Here is a 10,026-nt window from a genome sequence, read left to right on the forward strand (position 1 = left end):
GTTCGAGTGTTCGAACCCTAATGCGTGAGAAATGGTAAGGAAACGCCGTATTTACATATCTGCCACTGTGCAGGAGAATCCGTATAGGTGTTCGAGTCTTCGAACCGTAATGCGCAAGAAATGGTATGGAAACCCCGTATTTACATATCTGCCACTGTGCAGGACAATCTGTATAGGTGTTCGAGTGTTCGAACCCTAATGCGTGAGAAATGGTAAGTAAACGCCGTATTTACATATCTGCCACTGTGCAGGAGAATCCGTATAGGTGTTCGAGTGTTCGAACCCTAATGCGCAAGAAATGGTATGGAAACCCCATATTTACATATCTGCCACTGTGTAGGAGAATCCGTATAGGTGTTCGAGTGTTCGAACCCTAATGCGCAAGAAATGGTATGGAGACCCCATATTTACATATCTGCCACTGTGCAGGAGAATCCGTATAGGTGTTCGAGTGTTCGAACCCTAATGCGCAAGAAATGGTATGGAAACCCCGTATTTACATATCTGCCACTGTGCAGGAGAATCCGTATAGGTGTTCGAGTGTTCGAACCGTAATGCGCAAGAAATGGTATGTACACCCCGTATTTACATATCTGCCACTGTGCAGGAGAATCCGTATAGGTGTTCGAGTGTTCGAACCCTAATGCGTGAGAAATGGTAAGGAAACGCCGTATTTACATATCTGCCACTGTGCAGGAGAATCCGTATAGGTGTTCGAGTCTTCGAACCGTAATGCGCAAGAAATGGTATGGAAACCCCGTATTTACATATCTGCCACTGTGCAGGACAATCTGTATAGGTGTTCGAGTGTTCGAACCCTAATGCGTGAGATATGGTAAGTAAACGCCGTATTTACATATCTGCCGCTGTGCAGGAGAATCCGTATAGGTGTTCGAGTGTTCGAACCCTAATGCGCAAGAAATGGTATGGAAACCCCATATTTACATATCTGCCACTGTGCAGGAGAATCCGTATAGGTGTTCGACTGTTCGAACCGTAATGCGCAAGAAATGGTATGTAAACCCCGTATTTACATATCTGCCACTGTGCAGGAGAATCCGTATAGGTGTTCGAGTGTTCGAACCGTAATGCGCAAGAAATGGCATGTAAACGCCGTATTCACATATCTGCCACTGTGCAGGAGAATCCGTATAGGTGTTCGAGTGTTCGAACCTTAATGCGCAAGAAATGGTATGGAAACCCCATATTTACATATCTGCCACTGTGCAGGAGAATCCGTATCGGTGTTCGAGTGTTCGAACCCTAATGCGCAAGAAATGGTATGGAAACCCCATATTTACATATCTGCCACTGTGCAGGAGAATCCGTATAGGTGTTCGAGTGTTCGAACCCTAATGCGCAAGAAATGGTATGGAAACCCCGTATTTACATATCTGCCACTGTGCAGGAGAATCCGTATAGGTGTTCGAGTGTTCGAACCGTAATGCGCAAGAAATGGTATGTACACCCCGTATTTACATATCTACCACTGTGCAGGAGAATCCGTATAGGTGTTCGAGTGTTCGAACCCTAATGCGTGAGAAATGGTAAGTAAACCCCGTATTTACATATCTGCCACTGTGCAGGAGAATCCGTATAGGTGTTTGAGTGTTCGAACCCTAATGCGTGAGAAATGGTAAGTAAACGCCGTATTTACATATCTGCCACTGTGCAGGAGAATCCGTATAGGTGTTCGAGTGTTCGAACCCTAATGCGCAAGAAATGGTATGGAAACCCCATATTTACATATCTGCCACTGTGCAGTAGAATCCGTATAGGTGTTCGAGTGTTCGAACCGTAATGCGCAAGAAATGGAATGTAAACGCCGTATTACATATCTGCCACTGTGCAGGAGAATCCGTATAGGTGTTCGAGTGTTCAAACCCTAATGCGCAAGAAATGGTATGGAAACCCCATATTTACATATCTACCACTGTGCAGGAGAATCCGTATAGGTGTTCGGGTGTTCGAACCGTAATGCGCAAGAAATGGTATGTAAACCCCGTATTCACATATCTGCCACTGTCAAGGAGAATCCGTATAGGTGTTCGAGTGTTCGAACCCTAATGCGTGAGAAATGCTAAGGAAACGCCGTATTTACATATCTGCCACTGTACAGGAGAATCCGTATAGGTGTTCGAGTCTTCGAACCGTAATGCGCAAGAAATGGTATGGAAACCCCGTCTTTACATATCTGCCACTGTGCAGGACAATCTGTATAGGTGTTCGAGTGTTCGAACCCTAATGCGTGAGAAATGGTAAGTAAACGCCGTATTTACATATCTGCCACTGTGTAGGAGAATCCGTATAGGTGTTCGAGTGTTCGAACCCTAATGCGCAAGAAATGGTATGGAAACCCCATATTTACATATCTGCCACTATGCAGGAGAATCCGTATAGGTGTTCGAGTGTTCGAACCGTAATGCGCAAGAAATGGTATGTAAACCCCGTATTTACATATCTGCCACTGTGCAGGAAAATCCGTATAGGTGTTCGAGTGTTCGAACCCTAATGCGCAAGAAATGGTAAGTAAACGCCGTATTTACATATCTGCCACTGTGCAGGAGAATCCGTATAGGTGTTCGAGTGTTCGAACCCTAATGCGCAAAAAATGGTATGTAAACGCCGTATTTACATATCTGCCACTGTGCAGGAGAATCCGTATAGGTGTTCGAGTGTTCGAACCCTAATGCGCAAGAAATGGTATGGAAACCCCATATTTACATATCTGCCACTGTGCAGGAGAATCCGTATAGGTGTTCGAGTGTTCGAACCCTAATGCGCAAGAAATGGTATGGAGACCCCATATTTACATATCTGCCACTGTGCAGGAGAATCCGTATAGGTGTTCGAGTGTTCGAACCCTAATGCGCAAGAAATGGTATGGAAACCCCGTATTTACATATCTGCCACTGTGCAGGAGAATCCGTATAGGTGTTCGAGTGTTCGAACCGTAATGCGCAAGAAATGGTATGTACACCCCGTATTTACATATCTGCCACTGTGCAGGAGAATCCGTATAGGTGTTCGAGTGTTCGAACCCTAATGCGTGAGAAATGGTAAGGAAACGCCGTATTTACATATCTGCCACTGTGCAGGAGAATCCGTATAGGTGTTCGAGTCTTCGAACCGTAATGCGCAAGAAATGGTATGGAAACCTCGTATTTACATATCTGCCACTGTGCAGGACAATCTGTATAGGTGTTCGAGTGTTCGAACCCTAATGCGTGAGAAATGGTAAGTAAACGCCGTATTTACATATCTGCCACTGTGCAGGAGAATCCGTATAGGTGTTCGAGTGTTCGAACCCTAATGCGCAAGAAATGGTATGGAAACCCCATATTTACATATCTGCCACTGTGCAGGAGAATCCGTATAGGTGTTTGAGTGTTCGAACCCTAATGCGTGAGAAATGGTAAGTAAACGCCGTATTTACATATCTGCCACTGTGCAGGAGAATCCGTATAGGTGTTCGAGTGTTCGAACCCTAATGCGCAAGAAATGGTATGGAAACCCCATATTTACATATCTGCCACTGTGCAGTAGAATCCGTATAGGTGTTCGAGTGTTCGAACCGTAATGCGCAAGAAATGGAATGTAAACGCCGTATTTACATATCTGCCACTGTGCAGGAGAATCCGTATAGGTGTTCGAGTGTTCGAACCCTAATGCGCAAGAAATGGTATGGAGACCCCATATTTACATATCTGCCACTGTGCAGGAGAATCCGTATAGGTGTTCGAGTGTTCGAACCCTAATGCGCAAGAAATGGTATGGAAACCCCGTATTTACATATCTGCCACTGTGCTGGAGAATCCGTATAGGTGTTCGAGTGTTCGAACCGTAATGCGCAAGAAATGGTATGTACACCCCGTATTTACATATCTGCCACTGTGCAGGAGAATCCGTATAGGTGTTCGAGTGTTCGAACCCTAATGCGTGAGAAATGGTAAAGAAACGCCGTATTTACATATCTGCCACTGTGCAGGAGAATCCGTATAGGTGTTCGAGTCTTCGAACCGTAATGCGCAAGAAATGGTATGGAAACCCCGTATTTACATATCTGCCACTGTGCAGGACAATCTGTATAGGTGTTCGAGTGTTCGAACCCTAATGCGTGAGAAATGGTAAGTAAACGCCGTATTTACATATCTGCCACTGTGCAGGAGAATCCGTATAGGTGTTCGAGTGTTCGAACCCTAATGCGCAAGAAATGGTATGGAAACCCCATATTTACATATCTGCCACTGTGTAGGAGAATCCGTATAGGTGTTCGACTGTTCGAACCGTAATGCGCAAGAAATGGTATGTAAACCCCGTATTTACATATCTGCCACTGTGCAGGAGAATCCGTATAGGTGTTCGAGTGTTCGAACCGTAATGCGCAAGAAATGGCATGTAAACGCCGTATTCACATATCTGCCACTGTGCAGGAGAATCCGTATAGGTGTTCGAGTGTTCGAACCTTAATGCGCAAGAAATGGTATGGAAACCCCATATTTACATATCTGCCACTGTGCAGGAGAATCCGTATCGGTGTTCGAGTGTTCGAACCCTAATGCGCAAGAAATGGTATGGAAACCCCATATTTACATATCTGCCACTGTGCAGGAGAATCCGTATAGGTGTTCGAGTGTTCGAACCCTAATGCGCAAGAAATGGTATGGAAACCCCGTATTTACATATCTGCCACTGTGCAGGAGAATCCGTATAGGTGTTCGAGTGTTCGAACCGTAATGCGCAAGAAATGGTATGTACACCCCGTATTTACATATCTACCACTGTGCAGGAGAATCCGTATAGGTGTTCGAGTGTTCGAACCCTAATGCGTGAGAAATGGTAAGTAAACCCCGTATTTACATATCTGCCACTGTGCAGGAGAATCCGTATAGGTGTTTGAGTGTTCGAACCCTAATGCGTGAGAAATGGTAAGTAAACGCCGTATTTACATATCTGCCACTGTGCAGGAGAATCCGTATAGGTGTTCGAGTGTTCGAACCCTAATGCGCAAGAAATGGTATGGAAACCCCATATTTACATATCTGCCACTGTGCAGTAGAATCCGTATAGGTGTTCGAGTGTTCGAACCGTAATGCGCAAGAAATGGAATGTAAACGCCGTATTTACATATCTGCCACTGTGCAGGAGAATCCGTATAGGTGTTCGAGTGTTCAAACCCTAATGCGCAAGAAATGGTATGGAAACCCCATATTTACATATCTACCACTGTGCAGGAGAATCCGTATAGGTGTTCGGGTGTTCGAACCGTAATGCGCAAGAAATGGTATGTAAACCCCGTATTCACATATCTGCCACTGTCAAGGAGAATCCGTATAGGTGTTCGAGTGTTCGAACCCTAATGCGTGAGAAATGCTAAGGAAACGCCGTATTTACATATCTGCCACTGTACAGGAGAATCCGTATAGGTGTTCGAGTCTTCGAACCGTAATGCGCAAGAAATGGTATGGAAACCCCATATTTACATATCTGCCACTGTGCAGTAGAATCCGTATAGGTGTTCGAGTGTTCGAACCGTAATGCGCAAGAAATGGAATGTAAACGCCGTATTTACATATCTGCCACTGTGCAGGAGAATCCGTATAGGTGTTCGAGTGTTCAAACCCTAATGCGCAAGAAATGGTATGGAAACCCCATATTTACATATCTACCACTGTGCAGGAGAATCCGTATAGGTGTTCGGGTGTTCGAACCGTAATGCGCAAGAAATGGTATGTAAACCCCGTATTCACATATCTGCCACTGTCAAGGAGAATCCGTATAGGTGTTCGAGTGTTCGAACCCTAATGCGTGAGAAATGCTAAGGAAACGCCGTATTTACATATCTGCCACTGTACAGGAGAATCCGTATAGGTGTTCGAGTCTTCGAACCGTAATGCGCAAGAAATGGTATGGAAACCCCGTCTTTACATATCTGCCACTGTGCAGGACAATCTGTATAGGTGTTCGAGTGTTCGAACCCTAATGCGTGAGAAATGGTAAGTAAACGCCGTATTTACATATCTGCCACTGTGTAGGAGAATCCGTATAGGTGTTCGAGTGTTCGAACCCTAATGCGCAAGAAATGGTATGGAAACCCCATATTTACATATCTGCCACTATGCAGGAGAATCCGTATAGGTGTTCGAGTGTTCGAACCGTAATGCGCAAGAAATGGTATGTAAACCCCGTATTTACATATCTGCCACTGTGCAGGAAAATCCGTATAGGTGTTCGAGTGTTCGAACCCTAATGCGCAAGAAATGGTAAGTAAACGCCGTATTTACATATCTGCCACTGTGCAGGAGAATCCGTATAGGTGTTCGAGTGTTCGAACCCTAATGCGCAAAAAATGGTATGTAAACGCCGTATTTACATATCTGCCACTGTGCAGGAGAATCCGTATAGGTGTTCGAGTGTTCGAACCCTAATGCGCAAGAAATGGTATGGAAACCCCATATTTACATATCTGCCACTGTGCAGGAGAATCCGTATAGGTGTTCGAGTGTTCGAACCCTAATGCGCAAGAAATGGTATGGAGACCCCATATTTACATATCTGCCACTGTGCAGGAGAATCCGTATAGGTGTTCGAGTGTTCGAACCCTAATGCGCAAGAAATGGTATGGAAACCCCGTATTTACATATCTGCCACTGTGCAGGAGAATCCGTATAGGTGTTCGAGTGTTCGAACCGTAATGCGCAAGAAATGGTATGTACACCCCGTATTTACATATCTGCCACTGTGCAGGAGAATCCGTATAGGTGTTCGAGTGTTCGAACCCTAATGCGTGAGAAATGGTAAGGAAACGCCGTATTTACATATCTGCCACTGTGCAGGAGAATCCGTATAGGTGTTCGAGTCTTCGAACCGTAATGCGCAAGAAATGGTATGGAAACCTCGTATTTACATATCTGCCACTGTGCAGGACAATCTGTATAGGTGTTCGAGTGTTCGAACCCTAATGCGTGAGAAATGGTAAGTAAACGCCGTATTTACATATCTGCCACTGTGCAGGAGAATCCGTATAGGTGTTCGAGTGTTCGAACCCTAATGCGCAAGAAATGGTATGGAAACCCCATATTTACATATCTGCCACTGTGCAGGAGAATCCGTATAGGTGTTTGAGTGTTCGAACCCTAATGCGTGAGAAATGGTAAGTAAACGCCGTATTTACATATCTGCCACTGTGCAGGAGAATCCGTATAGGTGTTCGAGTGTTCGAACCCTAATGCGCAAGAAATGGTATGGAAACCCCATATTTACATATCTGCCACTGTGCAGTAGAATCCGTATAGGTGTTCGAGTGTTCGAACCGTAATGCGCAAGAAATGGAATGTAAACGCCGTATTTACATATCTGCCACTGTGCAGGAGAATCCGTATAGGTGTTCGAGTGTTCGAACCCTAATGCGCAAGAAATGGTATGGAGACCCCATATTTACATATCTGCCACTGTGCAGGAGAATCCGTATAGGTGTTCGAGTGTTCGAACCCTAATGCGCAAGAAATGGTATGGAAACCCCGTATTTACATATCTGCCACTGTGCTGGAGAATCCGTATAGGTGTTCGAGTGTTCGAACCGTAATGCACAAGAAATGGTATGTACACCCCGTATTTACATATCTGCCACTGTGCAGGAGAATCCGTATAGGTGTTCGAGTGTTCGAACCCTAATGCGTGAGAAATGGTAAGGAAACGCCGTATTTACATATCTGCCACTGTGCAGGAGAATCCGTATAGGTGTTCGAGTCTTCGAACCGTAATGCGCAAGAAATGGTATGGAAACCCCGTATTTACATATCTGCCACTGTGCAGGACAATCTGTATAGGTGTTCGAGTGTTCGAACCCTAATGCGTGAGAAATGGTAAGTAAACGCCGTATTTACATATCTGCCACTGTGCAGGAGAATCCGTATAGGTGTTCGAGTGTTCGAACCCTAATGCGCAAGAAATGGTATGGAAACCCCATATTTACATATCTGCCACTGTGTAGGAGAATCCGTATAGGTGTTCGACTGTTCGAACCGTAATGCGCAAGAAATGGTATGTAAACCCCGTATTTACATATCTGCCACTGTGCAGGAGAATCCGTATAGGTGTTCGAGTGTTCGAACCGTAATGCGCAAGAAATGGCATGTAAACGCCGTATTCACATATCTGCCACTGTGCAGGAGAATCCGTATAGGTGTTCGAGTGTTCGAACCTTAATGCGCAAGAAATGGTATGGAAACCCCATATTTACATATCTGCCACTGTGCAGGAGAATCCGTATCGGTGTTCGAGTGTTCGAACCCTAATGCGCAAGAAATGGTATGGAAACCCCATATTTACATATCTGCCACTGTGCAGGAGAATCCGTATAGGTGTTCGAGTGTTCGAACCCTAATGCGCAAGAAATGGTATGGAAACCCCGTATTTACATATCTGCCACTGTGCAGGAGAATCCGTATAGGTGTTCGAGTGTTCGAACCGTAATGCGCAAGAAATGGTATGTACACCCCGTATTTACATATCTACCACTGTGCAGGAGAATCCGTATAGGTGTTCGAGTGTTCGAACCCTAATGCGTGAGAAATGGTAAGTAAACCCCGTATTTACATATCTGCCACTGTGCAGGAGAATCCGTATAGGTGTTTGAGTGTTCGAACCCTAATGCGTGAGAAATGGTAAGTAAACGCCGTATTTACATATCTGCCACTGTGCAGGAGAATCCGTATAGGTGTTCGAGTGTTCGAACCCTAATGCGCAAGAAATGGTATGGAAACCCCATATTTACATATCTGCCACTGTGCAGTAGAATCCGTATAGGTGTTCGAGTGTTCGAACCGTAATGCGCAAGAAATGGAATGTAAACGCCGTATTTACATATCTGCCACTGTGCAGGAGAATCCGTATAGGTGTTCGAGTGTTCAAACCCTAATGCGCAAGAAATGGTATGGAAACCCCATATTTACATATCTACCACTGTGCAGGAGAATCCGTATAGGTGTTCGGGTGTTCGAACCGTAATGCGCAAGAAATGGTATGTAAACCCCGTATTCACATATCTGCCACTGTCAAGGAGAATCCGTATAGGTGTTCGAGTGTTCGAACCCTAATGCGTGAGAAATGCTAAGGAAACGCCGTATTTACATATCTGCCACTGTACAGGAGAATCCGTATAGGTGTTCGAGTCTTCGAACCGTAATGCGCAAGAAATGGTATGGAAACCCCGTCTTTACATATCTGCCACTGTGCAGGACAATCTGTATAGGTGTTCGAGTGTTCGAACCCTAATGCGTGAGAAATGGTAAGTAAACGCCGTATTTACATATCTGCCACTGTGTAGGAGAATCCGTATAGGTGTTCGAGTGTTCGAACCCTAATGCGCAAGAAATGGTATGGAAACCCCATATTTACATATCTGCCACTATGCAGGAGAATCCGTATAGGTGTTCGAGTGTTCGAACCGTAATGCGCAAGAAATGGTATGTAAACCCCGTATTTACATATCTGCCACTGTGCAGGAAAATCCGTATAGGTGTTCGAGTGTTCGAACCCTAATGCGCAAGAAATGGTAAGTAAACGCCGTATTTACATATCTGCCACTGTGCAGGAGAATCCGTATAGGTGTTCGAGTGTTCGAACCCTAATGCGCAAAAAATGGTATGTAAACGCCGTATTTACATATCTGCCACTGTGCAGGAGAATCCGTATAGGTGTTCGAGTGTTCGAACCCTAATGCGCAAGAAATGGTATGGAAACCCCATATTTACAAATCTGCCACTGTGCAGGAGAATCCGTATAGGTGTTCGAGTGTTCGAACCCTAATGCGCAAGAAATGGTATGGAGACCCCATATTTACATATCTGCCACTGTGCAGGAGAATCCGTATAGGTGTTCGAGTGTTCGAACCCTAATGCGCAAGAAATGGTATGGAAACCCCGTATTTACATATCTGCCACTGTGCAGGAGAATCCGTATAGGTGTTCGAGTGTTCGAACCGTAATGCGCAAGAAATGGTATGTACACCCCGTATTTACATAT

This window comes from Camellia sinensis, chromosome 10 (genome assembly GCF_055761805.1).
Source record: "Camellia sinensis isolate YWXY chromosome 10, ASM5576180v1, whole genome shotgun sequence".
NCBI classification, from domain to species: Eukaryota; Viridiplantae; Streptophyta; class Magnoliopsida; order Ericales; family Theaceae; genus Camellia; species Camellia sinensis.